This window comes from Pteropus medius, unplaced genomic scaffold (genome assembly GCF_902729225.1).
Source record: "Pteropus medius unplaced genomic scaffold, Ma_sr-lr_union100, whole genome shotgun sequence".
NCBI lineage: Eukaryota > Metazoa > Chordata > Mammalia > Chiroptera > Pteropodidae > Pteropus > Pteropus medius.
Genome location: NW_024341144.1, coordinates 82,926 through 106,820, shown reverse-complemented (window position 1 = coordinate 106,820; position 23,895 = coordinate 82,926). Strand labels below are relative to the sequence as shown.

Below are 23,895 nucleotides of genomic sequence, written 5' to 3'. Positions count from 1 at the left end.
ATCCCTGAGACCCTTGGGATAGTGTAGATGGGAGCCCATGCGGGGAGCTCACTCACCCCCATAATTCCTCCTTTTGTCTCCTCTGAGCTCTGACTACATCCTGACAGTGACAGTGTCCAGGGCTTTGATGCGTATCTCACAGTTTCTAAAGGTGAGATCCTGGAGGGCCTGAAGTGGGGAAGGGTTGGGGCAAAGGGGACACAACTGAGTTATGGGGATTCTCTGAGTAGGACATTTTGAGCATGCAGTGGACTGTTGAGAATGTTACTGCTTATGTGATTGACCTGAATTTGTTCATAATTATTTTCTTTCCCAGTGTGAAATGGCTTCTTTGTGGGGGACTGTGTGATACAAGGTTTGTTCATGCCTCCACTTTGTAACTTCAGGATTCTCTGACTTCTCTTTCTGCATTGCTGTCTGAAAATGTGTTCCAATTAGTATAATGTAAGGAAGTGGGGAGACTGGCCCACCCTTTGCTCACCATGACCGGATCTCCTCCCCACACACACCATATTGTACACATTAAATATGTGCAGTCCTTTGTATATCAATAATACCTCAATAAAGCTGTTTAAAAATAATTTAATTTTGAAAAATATGTTTTGAAAGTGGCTGACTGGTTCTTAATTTAACTACTACCATTTGAGATCATATGTTAGATTGACAAAATCCTTGTAATTTTTATATGTCTTATTTTTTAAAGTAAATTATTTACTTCCTGATAAAATATAGTTTAAATCTTAGCGTGAACAGTTCAACATTCAGTTTATTATGTGCAACCCTGTCTTACAGAAGCTGTGTGAGTACAGTGAAGCTTAGGGAATAGCAATAAAAGTAAATGTCAACCTCAAGTTCCTCAATTACAAACTAAAAAGAAATTCTGCAAACCATAACAATCTTGTCCTTATGCTAACCCAGGTTGTAGTAGAGTGAATGATGTGTGTGTAGGTTTTTGTGTGAATACAAGTTTTCAACTCCTTTGGGTAAATAGCAAGGAACACAATTGCTGGATCAAATGGTAAGAGTATGTTTAGTCTTGCAAGAAACCACTAAGCCGTCCTTCAAAGTGGCTAGACCATTTTGCACTCCCATCAGCAGTGAATGAGAGTTTTTGTTGCTCCATATCCTCTTGGCATTTGGTATTGTCAGTGTTCTGGATTTTGGCCATTCTAATAGATGTTGTAACGCAGGAGCTCCAGGCCAGGAACCTGCACCTGGGCCTTGGATACTACAAAAAAACCACCGGGAGTGAGACATTCCATTTATTACTCACAATACCATGATGCTTCAACACTTGGTTGGTTGGAGCTGCAGGAAATGGCATCCGACCAAGAGCAGGCATTGTTTTACATGCTGCGAGCAGAGGGGAGGAAGATTACCTTATCCCGGGGAACAAGGGTCTTCCCCCACAGATGAGAGCTGGACATGCTGCCTAGTTAGTATTGGGGAGGACTACAACAGCTGTGTCTTCGAGCAGAGTGGGGAGATGATGTCCATGGGGAATGGCCAAAGGGGCAGAGAGTGCCTGTGGGAGCAATGGGAAGTGTCTGTGGGCAAGCAAAGCTTGGGGAATGCTTTGTTTATTGTCTTTCTTGGGGCTGCTGACCCAGCAGTCCTCTTTGCCTCCCGTGTCCATGGAGGGGCTATGTTTGAATTAACCCCACACTCCATCCCGACATAGCTTCTCCATCTCACATTCTTCCAGACAGGGTGTCCCTGGATAGCCAGAGTGTTTGCACATTGCATCCTTATATCACAAATTCAATAAAGACTACATCCTAATACTAGAAGTAATATACATAGGCCAAGCAGCTCCACTACCAGGTAGTGGCTGCATGTGCTAGGGAGGATCACCAGGTGGCGAAGGGGTCCGCTCCTAGTGTAGCAACACGTGAAGTTTCCATGGCTAAGGCCACAAGGGCTTGAGTAACATTATGGAAGTTGTCAGGAATATACACACAACACTCAGTATGCATAACAGCACAAGTTCCCCCCTTGCACTGCTGTAAGCATATTCAATGCCATACGGTGTTGGAGTACCACCTTCCTCATCTGAGATACCTCGTCACTGAGGAGGGAGATGGCCTGTCAAATAGAATTTAGAGCTGTGGCCGTACAATTAGCAAGGGCATCAACGGATGCCAGTGTAAGAATGGTACCCCCGGGGGCACAAACTGCAAGGGGATAGGACCACCAATCAGTGCGTTTTACTCAATGCCGGTCCTTAAAGGTGTCCCAATTATGGGGGGTGTCAGGCAGAGTGTCAAGCACTCATCCAGGAATGTAGGGATGTCCCCACGTACATTGGCCAGTGCAGTGGTAGGGCAGATATGGCCATCCGTGTACCCCACTGGCCCAAAGTGTCCCCCAAGGGACTGGGAAGACTCCAGTGGAGAATGAGGCCTTTTGTTTGCCCCATCTGTCCTGATGTTTTTACAGAAGGGCTTGGGTAACCACCCTATGGCGTGCTGTGTAGCATTTCCCATCCCATTCTGCCTCTTGATGCACAGAGGCAGGCTGGTGGACCTTTACTTGGAGAGCCATCAGCCATCCCACACTGTCCCAAACAGAGTAACTCAACCAGGGTTGGGAGAGGTTCATCCGCTTCCGAACCAGGGCTTACGCATGCTTTTGCATGGAGTGGAACGTTGCATCCATGCTGCCCAGGTGCAAAACCAGTCCCAGGTGGAGGTGTTGGCTGGATCTATCCACCAGGGGAGGCTAGTCGACGCCGTTGTTGCAAATTCGGTGTACACCCAACATGCTGAGTGGTTGCTTGTAGCTGCCATCATACTGGCCCATTGCAGAATTGTGTTACTGGCAGCAAGACTAAGGATGATATGACAAGTGTTTAAGGGGTACTAAAAGTGGTAGGTCCTGCCCATCCGGGAGGACACATGCTGCTGTCCAGTCCTGGGTTAAAAGGGTAACAGTAACAGGGGCCTGTCCTGGATGGATACACCACGCTTGGTATGGTACTGGCCCCCAGGCATCCAGGGAGGTTACCTATAGTGGGGGAGTGCACACTTGCTAAAGGGAGGCAATATACGTGCCCTTCGCAATTGTGTATGCAGCTGGGTTATGACAAATAAGGCACAAGGGCCAAGAGGCGGTGACCTCTGGACATAAGGTCAAGTCTTTGTCGAGACCCTCCCCCCAGGGAGCCACCAAAGAACACCATCAAGGTCCTATCTGTGCTGTCCAAGGCCAGTGCAGAGTTGTTTTCCCCGGGGGTATGTCCTAGGGGGCTGGTAAGAGCAGGTTGTTGTGGTGGCCCACTCTGGGGCATATGGTGGAATCTGTGGTCTGGATCTGTAGGTGTACTGGAGCGGCCCAGGGCCTCCTGGGAAACTAAGAGGTGATCCCAGTTGAGCTTGAGTTCATAACCCAAAGGGAATCATCTAGGTGGGTAGACCAACCTGCCCAGGAGTGGGCATCAGTTTTTAGGGATTGGTTCAGAGAGCTGTTGCAACGTTCAATAAGTCCCACATCCTTGGGGCTGTAGGGCAGATGGAAGCACCAGTCAATGCCCATGTCATCTGCCCATTGTTGCACTTAGCGTCCAGTGAAATGAATTCCTTGGTCACTTTCAATCACTTCTGGAAGCACATAGAAAGCACACACTGTTTTAGACCACAAACGGTAGCTTATTGGTTGGCCATCTTGGAGGGGTATGCCTGCATTATTCCCATTGTTGTGTACATGCAAGTAAGGGCATACTGGGCTCCTTCTGACATAGGTAATGGTCTGATGTAGTCTATTTGCCACCAAGTCAGAGGAGGGTCTCCCCTCCGGAGGCCTCCAGCCATTTGGGGCAGCTGACAAGGCTGCCTTTCAGCACAGATGGGACATCTGGCAGGCCCTGACAACATCAGCATAGTGGAGGGGAAGGCCCCATGTCTTCACCACTTCCCAAAGGGTTTGTTGGCCTGTGTGTTTCATCTTCTGGTATAGTCAGGTTGCTGTGTCTTTCGCTGGGGCCGCCTCCAACCATCTTAAGTGGGCCAATTCATCTGCTTCTGCATTATTGGGGCATCGCAAAGGTTGGTGTCCATTCACATAATATAATATAATAGTCTTTGCTGACTAACACCATAAATGTCCTGCCACATATCTTGGCCCCAAAGGGGCTGCTGGGCCACTTGCCAGTTATTGGCCTGCCACCGGGAGGACAACTACAAAGTTAACCCATGGTACACTGCCCAGCTGTCAGTGCAGATGGTCAGGGGGCCTTTCTTGTTGTCTATTACAAGCCACATGGCACATAACTCGGCCCATTGGCTGTGACCCTTCATCCATCCATATGCTGTCTGTCACCGGCTGGTAGGCAATGGCTTGCCATGTGGGTGGCTGCCCCTTGCAGGAGCCATCGGCATACCAGGTATTTTCTGGAATAGTGGGTTTCCCCCTCTCGAATAATGGACACCGGCATATCCGGAATAAGCCTGGTGGTGGCTGGAGCTTGGCAGAGTACTGGTCCCAGAACCTGCTGTAGTTCGTGGCTCAACGGGCTAGTAGAGAGCTTATGTGTTGCAGCAGGTAGGCACTCCATCTGGCTAGAGTAGAGCACTGTGCCACCGAACTCTTGGGTCTGGCAGCCACAGCATGCACCCATCCAGCAATGGGATAGGTGGACTTCAGAGGGCCCAGTCAAGGCTTCGGTGGCTAAAAGAGCTTGATACACAGCATTAACATGTTGTTCAATGGGGCTATACCACACCTCTGCACCTTTCCAGAGTTAGGAGGGAAACCCAATTGGGACATGTGTCTGTTCCTGCCATTGCCAGAGCCCCCAGGCATGTCTGTCTGGGGTCACATGTACATCTAATTTGCACGGGCATGTGTGATCAATGCTGCCTAGTGCTTGTATTGTCCCCACTGCTTGTTTGGCAGCTGTGAAGGCTGCCTGTTATTCCTCCTGCTAGGCCCCCTTATGAATCAGACGATGCGGGGAAGTTGGTGGGGGGGGTATCACCTGTGCTAAGTGTGGGATAAAAACTCTCCAATATCCCAGGAGACCTAGGAACTCCTGCAGTTGTTTAACTGTGGTGGGTAGAGGGAAAGCCTGAATCTTATCTATCACTGTCACGGACATCACTTTTGTCTTACCTGACCAGACAACCCTCAAGAATTTGACAGACAAGCCAGGACCTTGCAACTTGTTTTTGTGATGGCCCATCCTTTCCTCTGCAGTTGTGTTACCAATGTTGGGGCAGCTTGCTGCAGGTCTGAAAGAGAATCAGAAGTTAACATGACATCATCGATACAATAGTACAACTGTATGGTGGAGGGTTTAGTCCAACCAGCTAAGTCCTCAGCTACGAAGCCGTGGCAGATGGTGGGGCAATGGAGATACACCATTGGTAAGACTGTGAAGGTCCATTGTCATCCTTTCCAGGTGAAAGCAAATTGATCCTGACTTTCTGGGTGAATGTCTATGGAGGAAAATGCATTAGCCAAGTCTAGCACAAAGTGGTAAGTTCCCAATTCCACACTCAGCGTGTCTATAATAGTGGTGACCTTAGTGACAGCAGGGAAAAGAGGTGGGACCACTTTTAGTTCCCTGTAGTCCACAGTCATGTGCCAGGAGTCATCCGGCTATCGCACCGGCCACACGGGGACATTGTAGGGACTGTGTGCTAGATGGATTATTTTCACCTTAGCCAGTTCTTGAACAGTTTCTCCTATTTCCTTGTGCCCTCCAGGTAGCCGGTACTGCTTCACTGCTACCACTGACGTGGCACTGGAAGGACCACAGGGTATTGGATAGCAGGCATGACCTTGGAGGACAGCTGTTACCATACGAATCCTCAGCAGGGATTCGCCCGTGGTCGTCTGCATGCACAGCGGGGAAATCGTGTCTATCCCCAGGATGTCCTCAGGCATCGGGGAGATATAAAACTTGTATGGCCTTTTGGCTTGCTTAATTGAGGGCAGATGAGGGCAGACCCCTTCTAGGATAGGATGACCTCAGTGTCTTTGCAGGCAGACCCGAAACCCCCTAACTAACTTTCCTGCCTAACTCTTTTCTAAGAGCTATGAACCCCCTTATTATTAGTATGGATGTTGAGGGACAGGAGGTCTCTTCTTCTGTATCTGCTTCCTGCTGAGAATGGCCGTAGCCCCTGCCTACAAAGGTTTCATGGAGCTCTTTCCCTTTCTGCCTCAGTCAGGGTGGGGTCTTGGGTTTCCTGCTGAAGTGACACCTCAGTCCCTAGACAAGGAAAAGAAGATATAAACTTATTATTTAAATCATATATCTATTAATTTCTATTATTGATTTGCCTATTAAGTGAGTAAAGGTAAACAGGCTTGGTTAATATATTTCTTAAAGAGAGAGGAAAAAAAAACCTTTGGCCTGAAGTCCCCTCCCCGCTCAGACTCTAAGGGCTCTGCCGGGCTTAACACCATTTCTGCTTAATAATGGGCTGATGACCCTTATTATTAGCCAGAGGATCTGAGTTACCAGTTTGAGGCAATTATCAGGGTTTGAGGGAGAGGGCCTTTTTCCCTAAGAAAGGAGGGAAGAACACTTAACTAGGTTTACTAAAAAGATTAACTCTGCAAGAGATGTCCCATTTCATTTCCTGCTTAAAGATTAAGAATTTTACAAATGATGTCCCATCTCAATATCTCTGCATACACATTTCTTACTAAATGGATGAAATGACCAAAAATAATATGGAATATCAATAGCTATTAGAGGGAAATCCCCAAACTTACTTTTATTAAAACCGCTTGGACAACCATAGCTCTGAAATTGTAAAAACTGAATGGAACGCCTATTTTGATTGGTATTTTGAGGCTTTCTAATGTCATCAGGAGTCTAAAATGGCCTTTTAGCAAAATAAGATTTTAAAATGAACCGAGGCAACAAAGAAAGAATGTGGCTCCTGAAGCATCATGTTCCTCTCTTCTTTGTCTCAGGCTCCGCCTCCCATGCCATTTCTCATCTCCGAACCAGTCCCCACTCCTCCTCCTCTGAACGCGTGTGCCTCTCTCTCTAATGCAACTGGCAAAGCGTCGGCTAAGGAAACATGGTGGCTCCTGGCTTCAGTGCTGCAGGTGCAGGCACACCCTTCAGAGGGGGCGTGCCGATGCCTTCTAGACTCAGACTCAGCTCTAATTGGATTCTCCCTCTGTCATTTCAATTGATCTCCTTTGTCTCTTCACTTGTAGTTCTAAATCTCACTCTCTCGCTGGGGGGGCGGGGTGGGGGGTGGGCGTGGGGGTGGGGTGGGGTGGGTGTGGAGAGGGTAGGCATTTTGGAGAACCTTCCGAGGGAGGATATTCCCACCCATGTTAGCACTGAAGGATCGTCTCTCTTGCCAGGGAAGCCCCCATGTCTGCCCCCTCCTGCCCGGGCGGGGAATTTTTGAGGCCTCAGAATGGCTACTTCTTGCATGAAAGCTGCACTGCTTCGTCTTCTCCAGATGCATTTGCTCCCATCTCCTCTGTCTTCAGACACGCGGGGCCCTCGCCACTTTGTCTTTAGGCACCTGTTCCATGTCATTTCTCACCCTCCCACCCCCAGAAGCTACCGCTTTTTTTAAGCCACTTTTTTTACTCTAAGTTTTCCCACTCTATTATGTGGACTCATTTTTTATTTATTTTGCATTATCGCCTAAGGTTACCAATTTAAAAATGTCAATTGCTTAATTTTACTTATCGCTTGCAATTAAAGACCGTATGAGGTTTTTCTAACTCAGTAACTTTCTAGGTCTTGTAGACAGCTAGAAATGTAACTCAGCCATTGATACCTTAGGCTGAGGCACCTAGAGGAAAAAAGGGGCACTTTTAACACACAAGCGGCTAGGGTCCCAAGCTGTGCCCTGCCACTGCTTCCGCCATCTTGTGGCTAGTGGAGGTGTTTGCGGAAAATCATTACTTAACAGTTTTCTATTCTTTACAGAGTCCTCTTGGCTGCAGTTTAACTCATGGGACGGTTTGGCTCCTGACTGAAGAAACAGAGGCTTATTTCCTTTTGCGACACCGTGTGGCCACTATATAAACTCCCCGCGGGGAGCCTGGCCTGTTAACAGGAGCCTTGACGATAACACCATACTCCAATTAGATCTTTTTTTGTGTGTGTGCAAATACCAGGGTAAATGGGCAGAGGTACCTTATGTTCAAGTCTTCTTTTTACTTTGAGAAAATAATCCCCTTTTACAGAAATGCAAACTAGCCACAGTAGCTTTGCTTAATACTAGCAAGACTTCCTCTTCTGAATTCACTTCAGCCGAACAGTCCAAATAGTCAACTCCCCTTCCTTCCCCTACTACTACTACTGCTCCCTCTATTTACCCCAAACATCCCCCATACCCGGGGGAATCTCCACTATCTGAGGCTTCCTCTATGTCTCCTCAAAAAGTTTGCCTTCTAGTGGAAACTCATGGAAGAGAATTCGGACCACAGCTTGTCCACAAACCCTTTTCACTCATAGAACTTAAGCAGAATCAAGGCAGACTTAAGAAGCTATTCTGACAACTCCAATACCTTCCAACATATTGCGCTTGTTTATGACTTAACCTGGAAGGATACCATGATTATTCTGGGACAGTTATTATCGGACACTGAACAGAAGAGAGTTTTGCGGGAGGCCAGGAGATGTGCCAATAGCCTCCATCTCTCTGATCCCAAGTACCCCATAGGGGAAACAGCTGTACCTCCCAGAGATCCTGGATGAGACTATAACAACTCTTCTGCAATATGGGAAAGAGAATATTTCATTATATGTCTCAAGGCAGAGCTTAAGGCAGGATGGCAAAAGGTCATTAGCTATATGAAAGTAACAGCAATTACTCAAAGCCCAGAGGAAAACCCTACAGCCTTTCTAGAGAGGCTGTGAGAGGCCCTCATTAAGCATACTAACTTAGACATAAGCTCTTATGAAGACCAAGTCATTATGAAAGACAAGTTTCTAACCCAGTTGGCTCCAGATATTAGGTGGAAACTCCAAGAAATCATTCAAGAGCCTGGAACAACTTTGGTAGAGATGTTGACCACTGCCACTAATGTTTTTTTTATAACCATGACCAGGTGTTAGAGGCCGGAGCTCACAAGAAGGAACACAGAAAAGATTTTAGGCATGCCCAAATGTTAGTGGCCCTTCACGGCCAATTTCAGTCCACGTCCACGAGTGGCCCAGCTCCCAACAGAGAAGAACTCATCGAAGTGCAGCATCTGCCGACAACCTGGCTGCTGGGCCAAAAGCTGTCCCAACAAGGACAAGCCTCCCAGATCTGCTTGCTATAAATGTTAGCACTTGAGTCATGGGGCTGCCCTCTGCCCCAAGGGTCGAAGGACCTCTGGGTCAGAGCCAGCCACTGACTATCAAATAGTTGCACAGGACTAAAGAGGCCCCCTCCTGTCAATCTCATTACAAGAATTCTCTATCACCAGACTGGAGCCGAGGGTACACCTAGACGTGACAGGTAGGACAATTACTTTCCTTTTGGATACAAGGGGGGCCACCTACTCTGTCCTAAATTTCTTCGCAGGACTTCTCTCCTCTTGAACCTGCACTGTTTTGGGGGTCACTGATAAGCCAATTTCTAGAAATTTGACTCTGCCTTTATGTTGCCTATGGCACGGGTATTCGTTTACACATGCTTTTCTCATTTTACCTGAATGCCCAAGCCCTCTTCTAGGCCAGGGCATCTTACACAGATTAGGAACCAAGATTATTCTAGGAGGTACCCTTATTTCCTGTCCCTTACAAATGCTTTTATTATCAGAGGAACCCAAGGATCTCCCCAATTCAGAAACTTGGGAGACTCAGGTCAGTCCTGTAGTCTGGGATCAAGGCGTTCCCGGCTGGGCTAAAACAGCCATTCTGGTTGTAATCAACTTAAAAGACCCTTCTTGTTTTCCTAATCAGAAACAGTTCTCATTAGGGCCTGAAGCTAAACAACCTATATCTAAGTTCTTACAACATGGACTTTTGGTCCCAACTAATTCTCCCTGTAACACCCCATTTTGGACAGAACTTACCGTCTCGTACAGGACTTGCAAATAATCAATGAGGCAGTGATACCCATACACCCAGTACTCCCTAACCCAATATCCTCCTGGGAAACATACCTCCAGAGACTAACTGGTTTATTACTTTAGACTTAAAGGATACATTCTTTTCCATCCCTCTGAGTCCACAGTCACAATTTCTATTTGCCTTATGGAGTCCACCAGCAATCGACTTGGACAGTATTTCCTCAGGGATTCCAGGACAGTCCCCACCTTTTTGGTCAAGCCTTAGCTCATAATTTACAAGATTTACCACTTGAAGGGGGATCCATTTTACAGTATGTAGATGATCTCCTTCTTTGTTCTCCTGCTCGAGACAAGGCTATGGAACCTATCATTCAGACTGAATTTCTTAGCCACCTGAGGTTATAGGGTGTCTAAATCCAAGGCCCAATCAGTCCAACAGAAGGTCACCTATTTAGGGGTCATACTGGTCCCAGTACCTGGAATCTGTCCCCTGAAAGGGTCCAAGGAATTATACAATTACTGGACCCCACCACTGAAAACAACTAAGAGCACTTTTAGGACTCACTGGGCACTGCAGGCTTTGGATTCCTAATTACAGGCTGATGGCCCAACCTCTATATCATAGCTTAAAGGGAAGAGATGACTCAATTTCCCTCCAGTGAGGATGGCCTCAGCAAGAGGCCATTTGGAAACTTATGGATTTACTTACCAGAGCCTCTCTAGGGTTCCTCAATCCATCTAAGCCTTTCCAACTTTATATCCATGAAAGGAATGGCATTGCTCTTGGGGTCCTTACCCAACAGTTAAGTACCACTCATCAACCTATAGGCTACTTGTCAAAGCGATTAGACCCCACCATTTGAGGGTGGCCTGCTTGCCTAAGAATTATAGGAGCTCTTTCTCTTCTCCTTGAAGAGGCTCTTAATTTCATTCTAGGAGCTCCCATCCAAGTTTATACAAACCATCAAGTCACAAACCTACTATAAGACAAGAGTCACCTTTGTCTCATAGTAGACTCCTGAGATATCAGGCTTTATTTTTGGAAAACCCTGATATAACTATATTTACTCGTGGGACTTTAAATACAGCAACCTTATTGCCATCACCTGATGAGGATACTCCTTTTCATTCCTGTCACAAAACTCTCTCCCTTTCCTACAGTCCCAGGGCCGACTTAACAAATCAACCTTTAGAGAACCCTATGACATCTGGTTCACAGATAGGAATAGCTTCGAGGCAGATGGTACAAGGAGGGCAGGGTATTCGATTGTTACACTCTATGACATTCTGGAGGCACAACCACTACCTGACAAAACCTCTGCTCAGCTGGCAGAATTAATTGCCCTTACCAGAACTTTAGCAAAAGGAAGAAGAGTAACCATTTACACAGATTCCAAATATGTTTTCTTAGTTCTGCATGCTCGTGCTACTATTTGGAGAGACTGAGCTTATCTTATCTCTCGAGATAGCCCCATTAAGTATGCCTCTCAAATCAATAACCTCTTAAAGGCTCTCCACTTACCTTGACAGTGGACTACTGCCACCTGTTGACTTTCTCCTCATCTTTTAAAATTCTTACCATGGCTCTTCCTATTCCACCTACTCCTTATCAATTAGCCAAACAAACGATCTCATTCCTTAAGTTTTCTCAGCCCTGCTGGCTCTGCCTTTCTAATCAGAGCTGGGGGTAGGTTACCCCAAGCCCTGACTATTTATGGGCCACCCTTCCAATATCTTTATCTGCTTCCTCTTCTTCAGCTCTGGCTGGAGGAGTTAAAACTCACCTAAATCTTCAAAGATATTTTAATTTCTATGACAGTGACCTCAAATCTCTTGCTAATCTGGTCTACTCCCCGTCTGGAGCCATATTTTCTTTCTTCAGTAACGGAGATCAAGTCTCTTTTCCTCTTCGTATTCTCAGTAATTCTTCTTCGGGCTCTTTTCTTGGAGAACTTTCCTCCTCACAATGTACATGGACATTCCCAATTTGCTCCCAAAGACTCAGTGACCTGTCACCAAAGAGTCCTTCCCCAAACAGCCAGGCCCTGGGAATCACCTATAACATCCTTTTCTCAAAGGCAACACCACCAGTTCCTCTTTTTAAACTTATCTCCTAAGACTGACTTTTGTAGAAGCTGTCCCACTGTTCACACTTTTTCCTGCCAGCTACTTGAGATTGCTAACTCTGATTATCTCTGTATTCAATGACAAAATCAACCTGATCTCCTTTGCAACCTTGAACAAGGGACTAACTGTATTCTACAGGAACTTTTCTAGCCATGACCACTTTCATCCTCTCCTTTCTCCTTTGCCTGCAGCAAAACTTGCTCCTCGGGGAACTATCTTAAAGGGAGGCAACACTCCTTGAAATTCAGCCAAAATAGACCCCTCAAAGGGATTCTATTGGATCTGTGTGTGTGTGTGTGGTGGGGGGGAACTTATCTTGTACTACCTCCAGGATGGACAGGGCTTTGTTCATTAGGATAGGTTACCTTAGATGTCTATCACATGGCACAACTTTTCTATCCTACATCCTAACCATCACGCTTCCTGTTTACAAAAATGTGCCTTTCCATCCTGGGAGGGTCAGAGGTTCATCCTCCTATCCCATGTGTGGGTTTTCCTTTCCTGTCCTCAGAACATCAGCCAGCCCCATGATCTGGGGACTACTGAAATACCTGATCCACAGTCTTGGAATGCTCTTAGCACAATATCCAACCAGGAGATCCATGATCTCCTTGGCTGGGCCATGACCTCCTTGACCTTCTTGACCTCCAATGGGATCCACTGATCATATCAGCATGCACCATCCAGGGGCTGCCTGCCACACAGAATGCTGGACAGGTCTTCTGAAGGCTTGATCTAAACGATCTAAACACCAGCTTTGAGAAAATGCCCTGAAGGGACAGGGTTACATCTTCCAGGATGCAGTGTATTTATTGAATTAGAGACCTCTGTGTGGTGCCAAATTCTCAACAGGAGGAGCATGTGGGTCCAGGATTGAGGTGTGGAAGCAGGTGTGGCCCCACTTACCATCTTTCAGAGTTACCCAGAGTTATACTTCCTTTATCCACATCTCTGGGATCTTCAGGTTTGGAGGTCCTACAAGGGGATACCACAAGGATCTCATTGAACTACTCTGTACATTAGGGTTGCCACCAGGGAAGTTTGGACTCCATGAGCCCAGAGAACAGTAGGTGAGGAGTCCCCTCTTCTTGATGCAGGAGTAATCTATCCCGATCCACAGGAGGGGGCGGGGCTGCTGTCACACAATGGGGACGGGACCCAAGTGATAGACTAAACACCTCCTGGTTCTCCCTTGCTCCCTGTAATTTGAAGGATATATGCATCAACCCAGTCCGAGAAAGGCTGCTTGAGCTGTCATAACAAAATACCACAAGCTGGGTAACTTAAACAAGAGAAATGTATAATTTTCTTACAGTTCTGGAAGCTGGAAGTCCAAGATCAAGGTGCCAGCAGGGTCACTGCCTGGTGAGGCCTCTCTTCTTGGCTTGTAGACCTTTTCATGGCCTTTCCTCTGTGAGCACAGGGGAATCCAGAGAGAGCTAGGGAGAGGGAGGAGAAGGTAGAGGAGGGGAGAGGAAGAGAGTATGAGCACAATCCCTGGTGTCTCTCGCTCTTCTTATATCAGATTATGGCCCCATCCTTATGATCTTATTTAGCCTAATTACCTCTTTAATGGCCCTAGCTCTAATTACAGTCACATCAGGCATTAGGATTTTAACCTAAGAATTTTGTTATTTCAGTCCATAGCAAAAGGGTTAGATTTTCAGGGACCCAGTCCCCCCACGTAGGAAGGTTTGGGTCACACTCTCAGTTAAGCCACAAGGGCCCTGTGCTCTGAAAGTCATGGTGAATTTGTGCAAAGGCCATGCTTTCCATGGGCTGTTTCCAGACAATAACTAGTCATAGCAGGGACATTAAGGCAGGCCATTCCTGGGACACATGGGAGTCCTCTGATGGCCAGTTGTGGTTTGAGGATCCCTTGTGGCCTTGAACAATTTCACTTAGATTGCTTGGTGGTCTAAGATAGTACAATAAACCTTCTTTTCTTCTGCCCGTCACTTGAGGTCAGACTTGCATCTTGGTCTGCTGGCTCTCCCAGCTTTTCTGGCTCCTTCTCCATATTCTCTGACAAGTGTTTCCCTTAATAAAATACTGCTGAATTTAATCCCATCTTGGTATGTGCTTCTTGGAGCACTCAGCCTAACAAAATCATTTTCATCAGTATACCAATGACATACTACTTATTCTATCTTGTAAAATCGTTCTTTTTATCTGACTTCTCCCACCAGCATCTACTCCATCTTACTTGTTTTTGTATTATCTCTTTGAGTTAAAAGATGTTTGTTATTTTAAGTCACTAAGTTTTAGAGTAGTTTTATATACAGCCATAGGTAACTAAGGAAGCTCTTTTAAGTTTCTATTATTCTGTAGGTATTGTCTACATCTCTTTCATTTCCTTGCAGCTTGAAATGTTATCTATATTCATTTTCAATTCCTCTCTTTTATTCTTATTTTCTTTTGTCTTATTTACTTCTCCCTCCCTCCTTCCCTCCCTCTTCCTTCCTTCCTTCCTTCCTTCCTTCCTTCCTTCCTTCCTTCCTTCTTTCCTTTCTTCCTTCCTTTATTCTTATTATCAGATATTTAAAACATAACAATGATACTATGTGGTTATGCTAAGAGAAAGCATTACCTGGGTGTATATGTTAAAAGTATAATGACGAGGATATGGAATAAAAGTAGAAAAAGAAGTAATTAATAGTCTGAAAAGCAGCTAAGTTTCAAGTAATTTGTTATACAGAAGTACATAACTAATACAGTGTCTAAAGAGGAAAATGAATTATTGCACTTTAATTTTCATTAGCTCTAAATTAACTATAAGATATTAAAATGTCATTTGCTTTTAAGATTTACGAAAAAATTTCATGGCTAATAGACAGGATGTATTTTATTACTACTCAAACAATCTATTAACTTAATATTTACTTAAACTCCAGTTTCCAACTGTAACCCAATTAAACACAAAGGGAAGAACCAGGCTGTGCTAGGCAGATTCTATGATGGTCTGTAATGACTATCCTAGTTATTCACCCTCCCCCAGTTATTCAATCAAACATTAATGCAGGGAGGGAAGGGATTTTGCAGGTGTGTGGCCTCAAATCAGTTGACCTTAAGACAGGGGTTTATCTTGGGTGGGACTGTTCTAATTGGGTGAGTATTTAAAAAGACCGGGTTCTTCCCAAGCAAAGAGAGTCAGAGTGTGAGAGGGATTCAATGTGAAGGGGGTTCTTCATTGTTGGCTTTGAAAATGGAGGGATAACATAGCAAAATATGCTCATGGGCACTAGGAGTTTGGACCAGAACCCAGTCCCCTTCCCCAGTTGGCAAGGAAACGGGGGGCTCAGGCTTATAACTGTAAGAAACAGAATTCTGCTGACCGCTCTGTATGAGTTTGGTAGAGGATCCTAGCTCAAGATGTGGACACAGCTTTGTAAAATCCTGAACAGAGAACCTGTCCACACCATGCCTTGATTTTTGACTAAGGAACTATGAGCAAATAAATATGTGTTGCCTTAAGGCACAAAGTTCATGGTAATTTTATGCAGTAATAGAAAACTAACACACAGGCTCAACTGTGCAACATATAAGTACATAGCATTTTTCTCCACTGGAATGAATTTTATGAACTGCTTTGCACACTAGTTGCATGAATAAAACCTTTACTGATGTTTGTGATGCAATTAAATTCTAACAGAGTAATATTTTATTCATTCATTCAACAACGATTAATTCAATGTCTACTATGTTCCAGGAACAGCTCTAAATGCTAGGGATACAGCTTTCACCAAAACAGCTGAAAGCCCCTTTGCTCATGTGTCATATTCTAGAGGATTTGCAAAAGTGAGACGAGAGACATTGGAGTTTTTTAACTGAAGAAATGACACAATCTGACTCACATTAGCATGATCACTGACCCCTATGGGGAGAATATGTCCATGGGTAACAGGTGAAGGGGGCGGTGCTTATACCAGAATCAGGAGTGAGAGGTTGGTGGAAACTAAAGGGAGAAGAGGGCTTGAGGGGTGAGAGAGACAGTAGAGGAGGGGTTGGAGAAACAGGAGGTGAGGAAAAAAAGTGAGATAAAGACTTCTAAAGAAGTGGAATTCTCCGATTTAAGTCTGTTGTTATACAGATTCTTAATAAATATCTAGTAGGTTTAGCAGGATATTCTCTGCATCTAGTATTTCCTACTTCCTGTGGGGCCACCTAAAAACCAGTTGCCTCCTTATGTCAATCAGGATAAATAAAATAATATCAAGTGCCCCAATCAAATATGCACACCCCTTAGGTGTCTATTCATTAAAACAGGCAATGGAGGAGCATCGATGAAGGACATTTGGACTACATTGAGTACTTGCAGATTCGAGGTGATTAAAGTTTTGTAGACTTAAAAATCATAACTTTATAACTTTGTTGTCATATATTTGGACTTTTTCACAATTTGTCTCTGATTTTGCTTGTGTGATTGAGCAGCTTTGCAGTTTGAACTGACTCTGCCTACATGATGATCTGTACTTCCTGCATCGTCTGTTTAACCACAAAGTTTGATTTACAATTTTGTTTTGCAATCTCTTAAGAAAACCGAGGTGGTGGTCCATGTCCTGCAACACTCCCTACTGACCATGTCTCATGATATCAACCATTGACCATATCTAGTGACCCCAACTGCTGATTCTAAACTAGCTAAGACTGGAAAACCCCGTTGCCCTAACCAATCAGAAAATGTATTATATATATTTACAGCTTTGTTTTCCTTACTAACTGATCCCCTTAAAGATCAGCTTCTTGCAGTTTTTGCCTTTAAAAGCTCTGCCCTAATTCTCCTGTAGATGAACGCACTTTCAGACTGAAAGCTGTTGTCTCCCTGGTTTGCAAACCATACATAAATAAAACTCTCTTTGGTTTCACGGAAAGGTCTCCTTGAGTTTTTGTTGACATTCTATCCACTTAAAAAAATTCTGACAGGTTCTAAATTAAATTACAGTGGCCAGAGAGTGAGAGAAAGAAACAGAACCATTAGCTTGTTATTAGCTGTGCACCAGCTAACAGAAGACTGCTCATACTTATGTATGTAGGTTAGAACTCCCGATTAATTTCCGGGTGGCTATTTCTGAGATTATCCCAAACTGAGGCTTGCCAGGCGCGATTAGACCCCAGGAGCCTCCACTCCTTGTTTACACATGAACTTTCCAGACTTTGTCCACCAAGTCAAAGGAGCAGACATTTCTTCCTTACAGGCTCTGCACCTAACTCAGCGCTGGCCCCACTCCACCTTCTACCACCCGCTTTGTCTATAGCTTACGTCAGTTCTTTCAGAATAGCTTACATCTCTCTTTCCCCCTTACTTGATGTACAAAAACGCTCAACAACTCCAGGACAGAAGACATGTTGTCTTTTCACTTAGCCATGCTACTGGTGTGCCGGTTCAGACTTCATGTCCCAGGACCAGGTCTTTTTTTGCTAGCAATGGCCTAATAAACTTTTTCTTTTAAAAAGAGAGTTTCAGCTGTGGAAGTTAAACATTTTTGTTACATTTTTGTTCTAGTTGAAATATGCAGTAACAAATTGTGCTTCCATGTACTGATATATCCAGAACTCAGACAAACTCAGGGCTATAGAAGATCATTTTACAATATAACAACACTGGAGTCACAGATATTGTATGCGGAAGTAGAATGTAGGAGCTTCGTCAGTGTGCAATCAGTTCTGTTTAGACACATTTCTATACAAAGGGACCACAAATCACTTTACAGATTAGATTCCTAATGATCAGGGGTTTTCAAGACTCTGTTACCCACTGTAGTTAATAAACAAAAAGGGACCTGGTTTCTATGAGAATCTCCGGTGTTTTCAGGCATAACTCCTCCACTTTTAAAGAGAAAACACCTGTCCTTCTACCTCCATTCCCAGAGCAAGCTCAGTCTCTGGAATCAAGTTCTCTGGGAGTGACTCTTCTTCTTACTCAAGAGTCCAGGGGAGAGGTAAGAAATGGGAGGCAAAGAGTCCATTTCTGGGAGAAGGATTCGGGAAGAGAAGAGGAGGAAAAGTGGATGAGCCTAACCAGGGTATTGCTTCCTGATTTCCTCACACAGTCTCTCTCTGGGCCAAGACTCAGGAAGAGGGTGTGCTGAAGAGCTGTTGGTGAAGGAGGAGCCGTCAGGGCAAAGACCAAGGTCCCCAGGGCGTGGCTCTCAGGGTCTCAGCCCCCAGGGCGATGTCTGGGGGCGGGAAGCTTAGTGTTGGGGAGTCCCCACCTCCCCAGAGTTTCACTTCTCTCTTTCGAAACCTGTGTGAGGCTTTTCCGCGTGGATACTCATGACGCAGCCTCAGTTCTCACTCTCATTGCGTGTCCGCTTTCTAGAGAAGCCAGTCAGCGTCAACGCAGATCGATTATAAAATCGCCAGACTCAGATTGTCCCCAGACCCCGAGCATGGGGCTCGTGGCGCCCCGAACCCTCCTCCTGCTATTGCTAGCCCTGACCGAGACCTGGGCAGGTGAGTGCGGGGTCCGGAGGGAAACGCCCTCCGCCAGGCGGAGCGAAGGGACAGCCGGGCAGCGGCGTAGGACCCCTGGGGAAGGCGCGTCCCCACTGGCCCAGCCCCTCCCCCTCCCTCCGACCCCTCCCCCCGCGCCGCCTCGACCCCGCTAGGTCCTGATTTCCGCCCCCTCACAAGTACCGCCGACTTTCAGACTCTAACGTCCTCCTCTCGCCCCCTCGTCCCTTCCGGGCCCATCAAACTCGGACCCGAGACCCGCGCAGGAAAAAGGGTCGCCAGGGTCTCAGCTCCTCTCCGCCTCCAGGTTTCCACTCCTTGAGGTATTTCTACACGGCCATGTCCCGGCCCGACAGTGGGGAGCCTCGCTTTCTGGTCGTCGGCTACGTGGACGACAGGCAGTTCGAACGGTTCGACAGCGACGCTGCGAGTCCGCGGGTGGAGACACAGGCGCCGTGGATGATGCAGGTGGAGCAGGAGGAGCCGGGGTATCGGGACAGAACACGCGGATCTACGAAAACACCGCACGGACTGCCCGAGGGAGCCTGAACATCCTGCGCAGCTATTACAACCAGAGCGAGGCCGCTGAGCGATGAGGGGCCCGGGTCCAGGTCACGACTCCTATTCCCCCGGATAGCCCCGACTCTCCGGTCTGAGCATCACCCCGAGGTCCGCCAACAGCCCCACCCCCACCGACCCCCCATCCGGGAAGAGCCCTCGGGGATTCTTTCTGGTTTTGTTTTCGGTTTACACCGAAAAGGCTTTGGCCAACCACAGCCACAGCCCGTAGGGCTCTCGAGAGGCGAGGCCGAGCGGGCGGAGCTGACCACGGGGGCGGGGACAGGGTCTCACACGTACCAGTGGCTTTCCGGATGCGACGTGGGGCCGGACGGGCGCCTCCTCCGCGGGTACCATCAGTTCGCCTACGACGGCGCGGATTACATCGCGCTGAACGAGGACCTGCGCTCCTGGACCGCGGCCGACGTGGCGGCTCAGAACTCCCGGCGCAAGTGGGAGGAGGCCCGATGGGCGGAGCACGAAAGGGCCTACCTGGAGGGGGAGTGCGTGGAGTGGCTCCGCAAATACCTGGAGAACGGCAAGGAGACGCTGCGGCGCGCAGGTACGAGGGGCCGCGCGGCCGCCCATATCTCCCGGTCTGAGCATAACCCCGAGGCTGGTGTCCATCTAGTAGCAGAGAAAAATGGGGTCCTAGCCAGAATACCGCCCATCCCATGGGTGGGTAAATGGAGGACTCCACCTGAGTGTTCAGATTGGGTAGCAGACAGTGACTCGCCCAGAGAGCTCACCTCCCTCTGTACAATAAAGGGGCCCAGTCTCTCTCAGGATGGAGAGGGAGACCGTCTTGGATCAGTGGTTCTTGTTGACTCTGACACCTGCTCTATGAATCCTAGGGGATTTTCTTTCTCAGGTCCTGTTCTCTGTCCCACACCCAAAGTGTTTGAGGTCTGACGCCAGCATTTTGAGCCTCTTGGCCTCCCCCAGGTCTGAACCAGAAATCCTTTATCTCTCCATCAGAGACTTGCCTCATACCCTAGGCAGTTTCACTCTGAGTACAGAACTTTCTAAAGAATAGGAGATCATTGCAGATGCCTATGTCCAGTCTGATGTCTGGGTTTTGTGCTCTCTCCCCCCACCCCATATGTCCTGAGCATTCTGGGCATGGTCACAGAGCGCTGGTGGAGTGTCCCATGAGGGATGCAAAGTTCCTGAATTTTCTGACCCTTCTCCTCAGACCCTCCAAAGACACACGTGACCCACCACCCCATCTCTGACCGTGAGGTCACCCTGAGGTGCTGGGCCCTGGGCTTCTATCCTGTGGAGATCACCCTGACCTGGCAGCGTGATGGGGAGGACCAGACCCAGGAAATGGAGCTCGTGGAGACCAGGCCCGACGGGAACGGGGCCTTCCAGAAGTGGGCGGCACTGGTGGTGCCTTCTGGAGAGGAGCAGAGATACACCTGCCACGTGCAGCATGAGGGGCTGCCCCAGCCCCTCACCCTGAGATGGGGTAAGGAGGGGGCCCTGGGCACAGCGCCTTTTCTCAGGGGAAGCAGGAGCCCCTGGAGGACTTCAGCAGGGCTGTGGCTGAGGCCCCCGAATCAGGGTCATCACCGTCTGTTCCCTTCCTAGAGCCTCCCCCTCCGGCCACCATCCCCAATGTGGGTGTCATTGCTGCCCTGGTCCTCCTTGGAGTTGTGGTCACTTGGAGCTGTGTTTGGAGCTGTGATGTGGAGGAGGAAGCGCTCAGGTAGGGAAGGGGTGGGGTCCGAGTTTTCTTGTCCCACTGTGGGGTTTCAAGCCCCAGGTAGAGTGTGTCCTGCCTCGTTAATGGGAAGTACCATCCACACACACGTTCTTTCCCAGCCTGGGTCCCCATCTGCTAACACTTGCTCTGTATTAATGCATGTGTAAAAATGAAGGACAGATTTATCACCTCGATGATTCTGGTGAAGGAAACTTGACTTCTAGTTGTCACAGGATAAAGGGGAAGATCCCTACTGAGGACAGACTTCCAGGAGGGTGGTTGGTCCAGTCCCCCCACATATACTTTCCTTAGGTTTCCTCATTGTGCCCTGGGTCTGAAGTCACAGTTCTGGAAACTTCCCTGGGGTCCAGGACTAGGGGGTTCCTTTAGCACCTCATGGCCCCCGCCCCCCTTCCCTGGCTTCTCACAAGATGTTTTCTTCCCACAGGTGGAAAAGGAGGGATCTACGTTCAGGCTGCAAGTGAGTATGGTTGACAGGGGGCGGGGGGTGATCATTGAGACCCTTGGGATAGTGTAGTTGGGAGCCTATGGGGGGAGCTCAGCCACCCCCATAATTCCTCCTTTAGCCGCATCTCCTATGAGCTCTGACCACATCCTGTTTTGTTCTACCCCAGACAGTGACAGTGCCCAGGGCTCTGATGTGTCTCTCACAGCTTCTAAAGGTGAGACCCTGGGTGGCCTAAAGTGGTGAGGGGTTGGGGAAGAAGGGACAGGCCTGGGGAATGTGCATTCTTTGGGATATTTTGAGCATGTGGTGGAGTGTTGAGAATGTCACCACATACAGTGACTAACCTGAATTTGTTCGTGATTATTTTTTTCTGTAGCATGAGACAGTTGCTTTATGGCGGAACGAGTGATGCAAGATTTGTTCATGCTCCCACTTTGTGACTTGAAGAACGTCTGATTTCTCTTTCTGCAAAGGGCATCTGAATGTGTCTGCATTCCTATCAGCATAATGTGAGGAGGTGGGGAGACTGGCCCACCCCCCGCCCACCAAACCCCGCCTCTCCCCACACTGACCTTCATGTCTTCCCTGATCCATTCTCCTGTTCCAGCAGAGGCTGTGCCATTCATATCCCTGTCTTTATTTCGTGTTGCACTGAGCTGCAACTTCTTATTGCCTCATTGGAATAATATAAATATGAAAATTTTTCAGTTCTTGCCATGGAGGGTTGGTGGGGTGTTTAAAAGAGACAATCCTAAGTCTGAGAGAGAAAATAAATGGAATCACTGAAAACTTTCCAGAATCTGTGTGTTGAGTCTGTTGCAGGAGAGGCTGTGATGGATGGGGCCTGTGCCCAGTCGGTGCTCAGTGCACTGTGGACTTTGACGTGGTCACTCTTCAGCTGGGTCACTTCTCTGCTCCATTGTCCTTGTTCCTTCAGTAGAACCTTGTGGCACCAGGACCTGTGATCACAGGGACTCAACCATCACTCAGGCCTTGTTTTGTCAGTGAGGGCCTAATGCGGCTAGGTCAGCCTAGGCTCAGGCCTGGTTCTCATCCTCAGCCCCCATCTTTTGAGTGTTTATTTGTTTTTCTTTTTTTCTGTAGGGTATTATGACTTTTTATAGTTGTTTCAAGTCCTGGTCTCATTCTCCTCTGGGTGTCCTTCATCTCTGACAGTCATTTCCCTGTTATTGTCCCCACAAGACTCAGGGTGTCCCTGCACAGAGGAGTCTATGGTCAGGACATGAATTTTCAGTCTCATTCTGCTCTTGCCTCCTTCTAGGGCTTGATTGTTCTTTCCATCTTTCCCTAACTTCCTCAAAGAAACTAGATTGTGGAATTAGCAGAGAGGAGGGAGTCCATAATTTCTCACCATAGGTAAGCTCCTGTTGGAATTTTTTGTTCTGCTTGCCTACTCTTTCTTCCTACCCTTAGCTTTAGTAACGCTAGTGCTGTCTCCAGTCCAAACTCAGGGATTTATAAAGCAGAGTCTACTTTAGATTTCTTTTTGGTTGTAAAATCAGACCCGTAAATCAAAGGTCATTTTTTTCTGGAGAGAGAAATATAATTGTGTGTTGTGTGCAGGAGGGTTGGTATGGGAGGAAGAGATGAGGGGAAGAGGGCGGAGCAGCACCTGTGAGAAAAGTAGAAGTGACAATGACGCCAGTGTGAGTGGACTTTGTGCTGTAGTTGCCGCAAAACAGCATTTGGTTTGAGGCCATATTTCTAAAGATACTGTCTCTAGAATAGAGAGGTGCTATACGGTGATCATTCATTCAACCGATATTGGTTGTTGCCAGATGTATGACACAGTTTTTGCATCTGGGAAATATCAGTGAAGTGAAATCGGAAATTGCTGGCCTTGCAGAGTACATGTTCAGGTGGGAAGAGGCAGACTATATAAGCACAGCAAATAAGGAAAGTGTTTATGTTAGAAGGGGACAAGTGTTGTGGGGAAAATGTAGTGGGGCTGGTGATCTAGAGTGTGGGGCTGTGGGAACAGGGAAGGTGGTCCTTATGATTTGGGAGGTTAGTGTGTGCCTCACTGGGGAGGTGACCTTGAGGAAAGGTTTGAAGGACATGAGGAATTATCCACGAGGATGCCTGAGGGAAGTTCTTCCCAGGCAAGGGAACCTGCAGTGGAAACACCCCAGGCAGGAGTGTGTCTGTGATTTCTGGAAGGAGGGAGGGGGCTGGTGTGGCTACAACAGAGAGTAATGGAGATGAGACAGAGGCACGGCCAGACCACGTGGACCTGGAGGATGTTAGGAGGGTGCTGACCTGTGCTCTGAGTGAGGTGAGAGTTACAAGACACTTTGGAGAAGAAGATGGACAGGTATGACTTCTCCTTTAAAGGGATGGCTGTGGTTGCTGTGCTGAGAACAGGCTTGGGAGGCAAATGTCAGAGGAGGCAGTAGGGAAGCAGTAGGAAACTGCAGGGTTCCAGGCTGGAGATGCTTCCACGGCGGGTGAGCGGTGGAGATAGTGGAGGTGGTGGGAGTCTGGGTACATTCTGAAGATGGACTTTGCAGTGTTTCCTGTGGGTTAATCTGGAGTATGAGGAGTCAAGGACACCAGAAATCTCAGAGGA

General features: G+C 47.4%; 1 long non-coding RNA gene and 1 pseudogene across 1 annotated transcript; one reads left to right on the top strand and one right to left on the bottom strand.

The window, feature by feature from the left end:
• Positions 1–1,328: 1,328 nt before the first annotated feature.
• On the bottom strand, positions 1,329–18,445 carry LOC120592315 (uncharacterized). The gene is made up of 4 exons (XR_005650100.1): positions 18,137–18,445; positions 13,431–13,556; positions 5,110–5,228; positions 1,329–2,829 (listed from the first exon to the last, which is right to left on the bottom strand). It is a non-coding gene; the product is annotated as an uncharacterized LOC120592315 (long non-coding RNA).
• LOC120592302 (HLA class I histocompatibility antigen, B alpha chain-like) lies at positions 17,892–22,104 on the top strand (annotated as a pseudogene).
• The last annotated feature ends 1,791 nt before the right edge of the window (positions 22,105–23,895 follow it).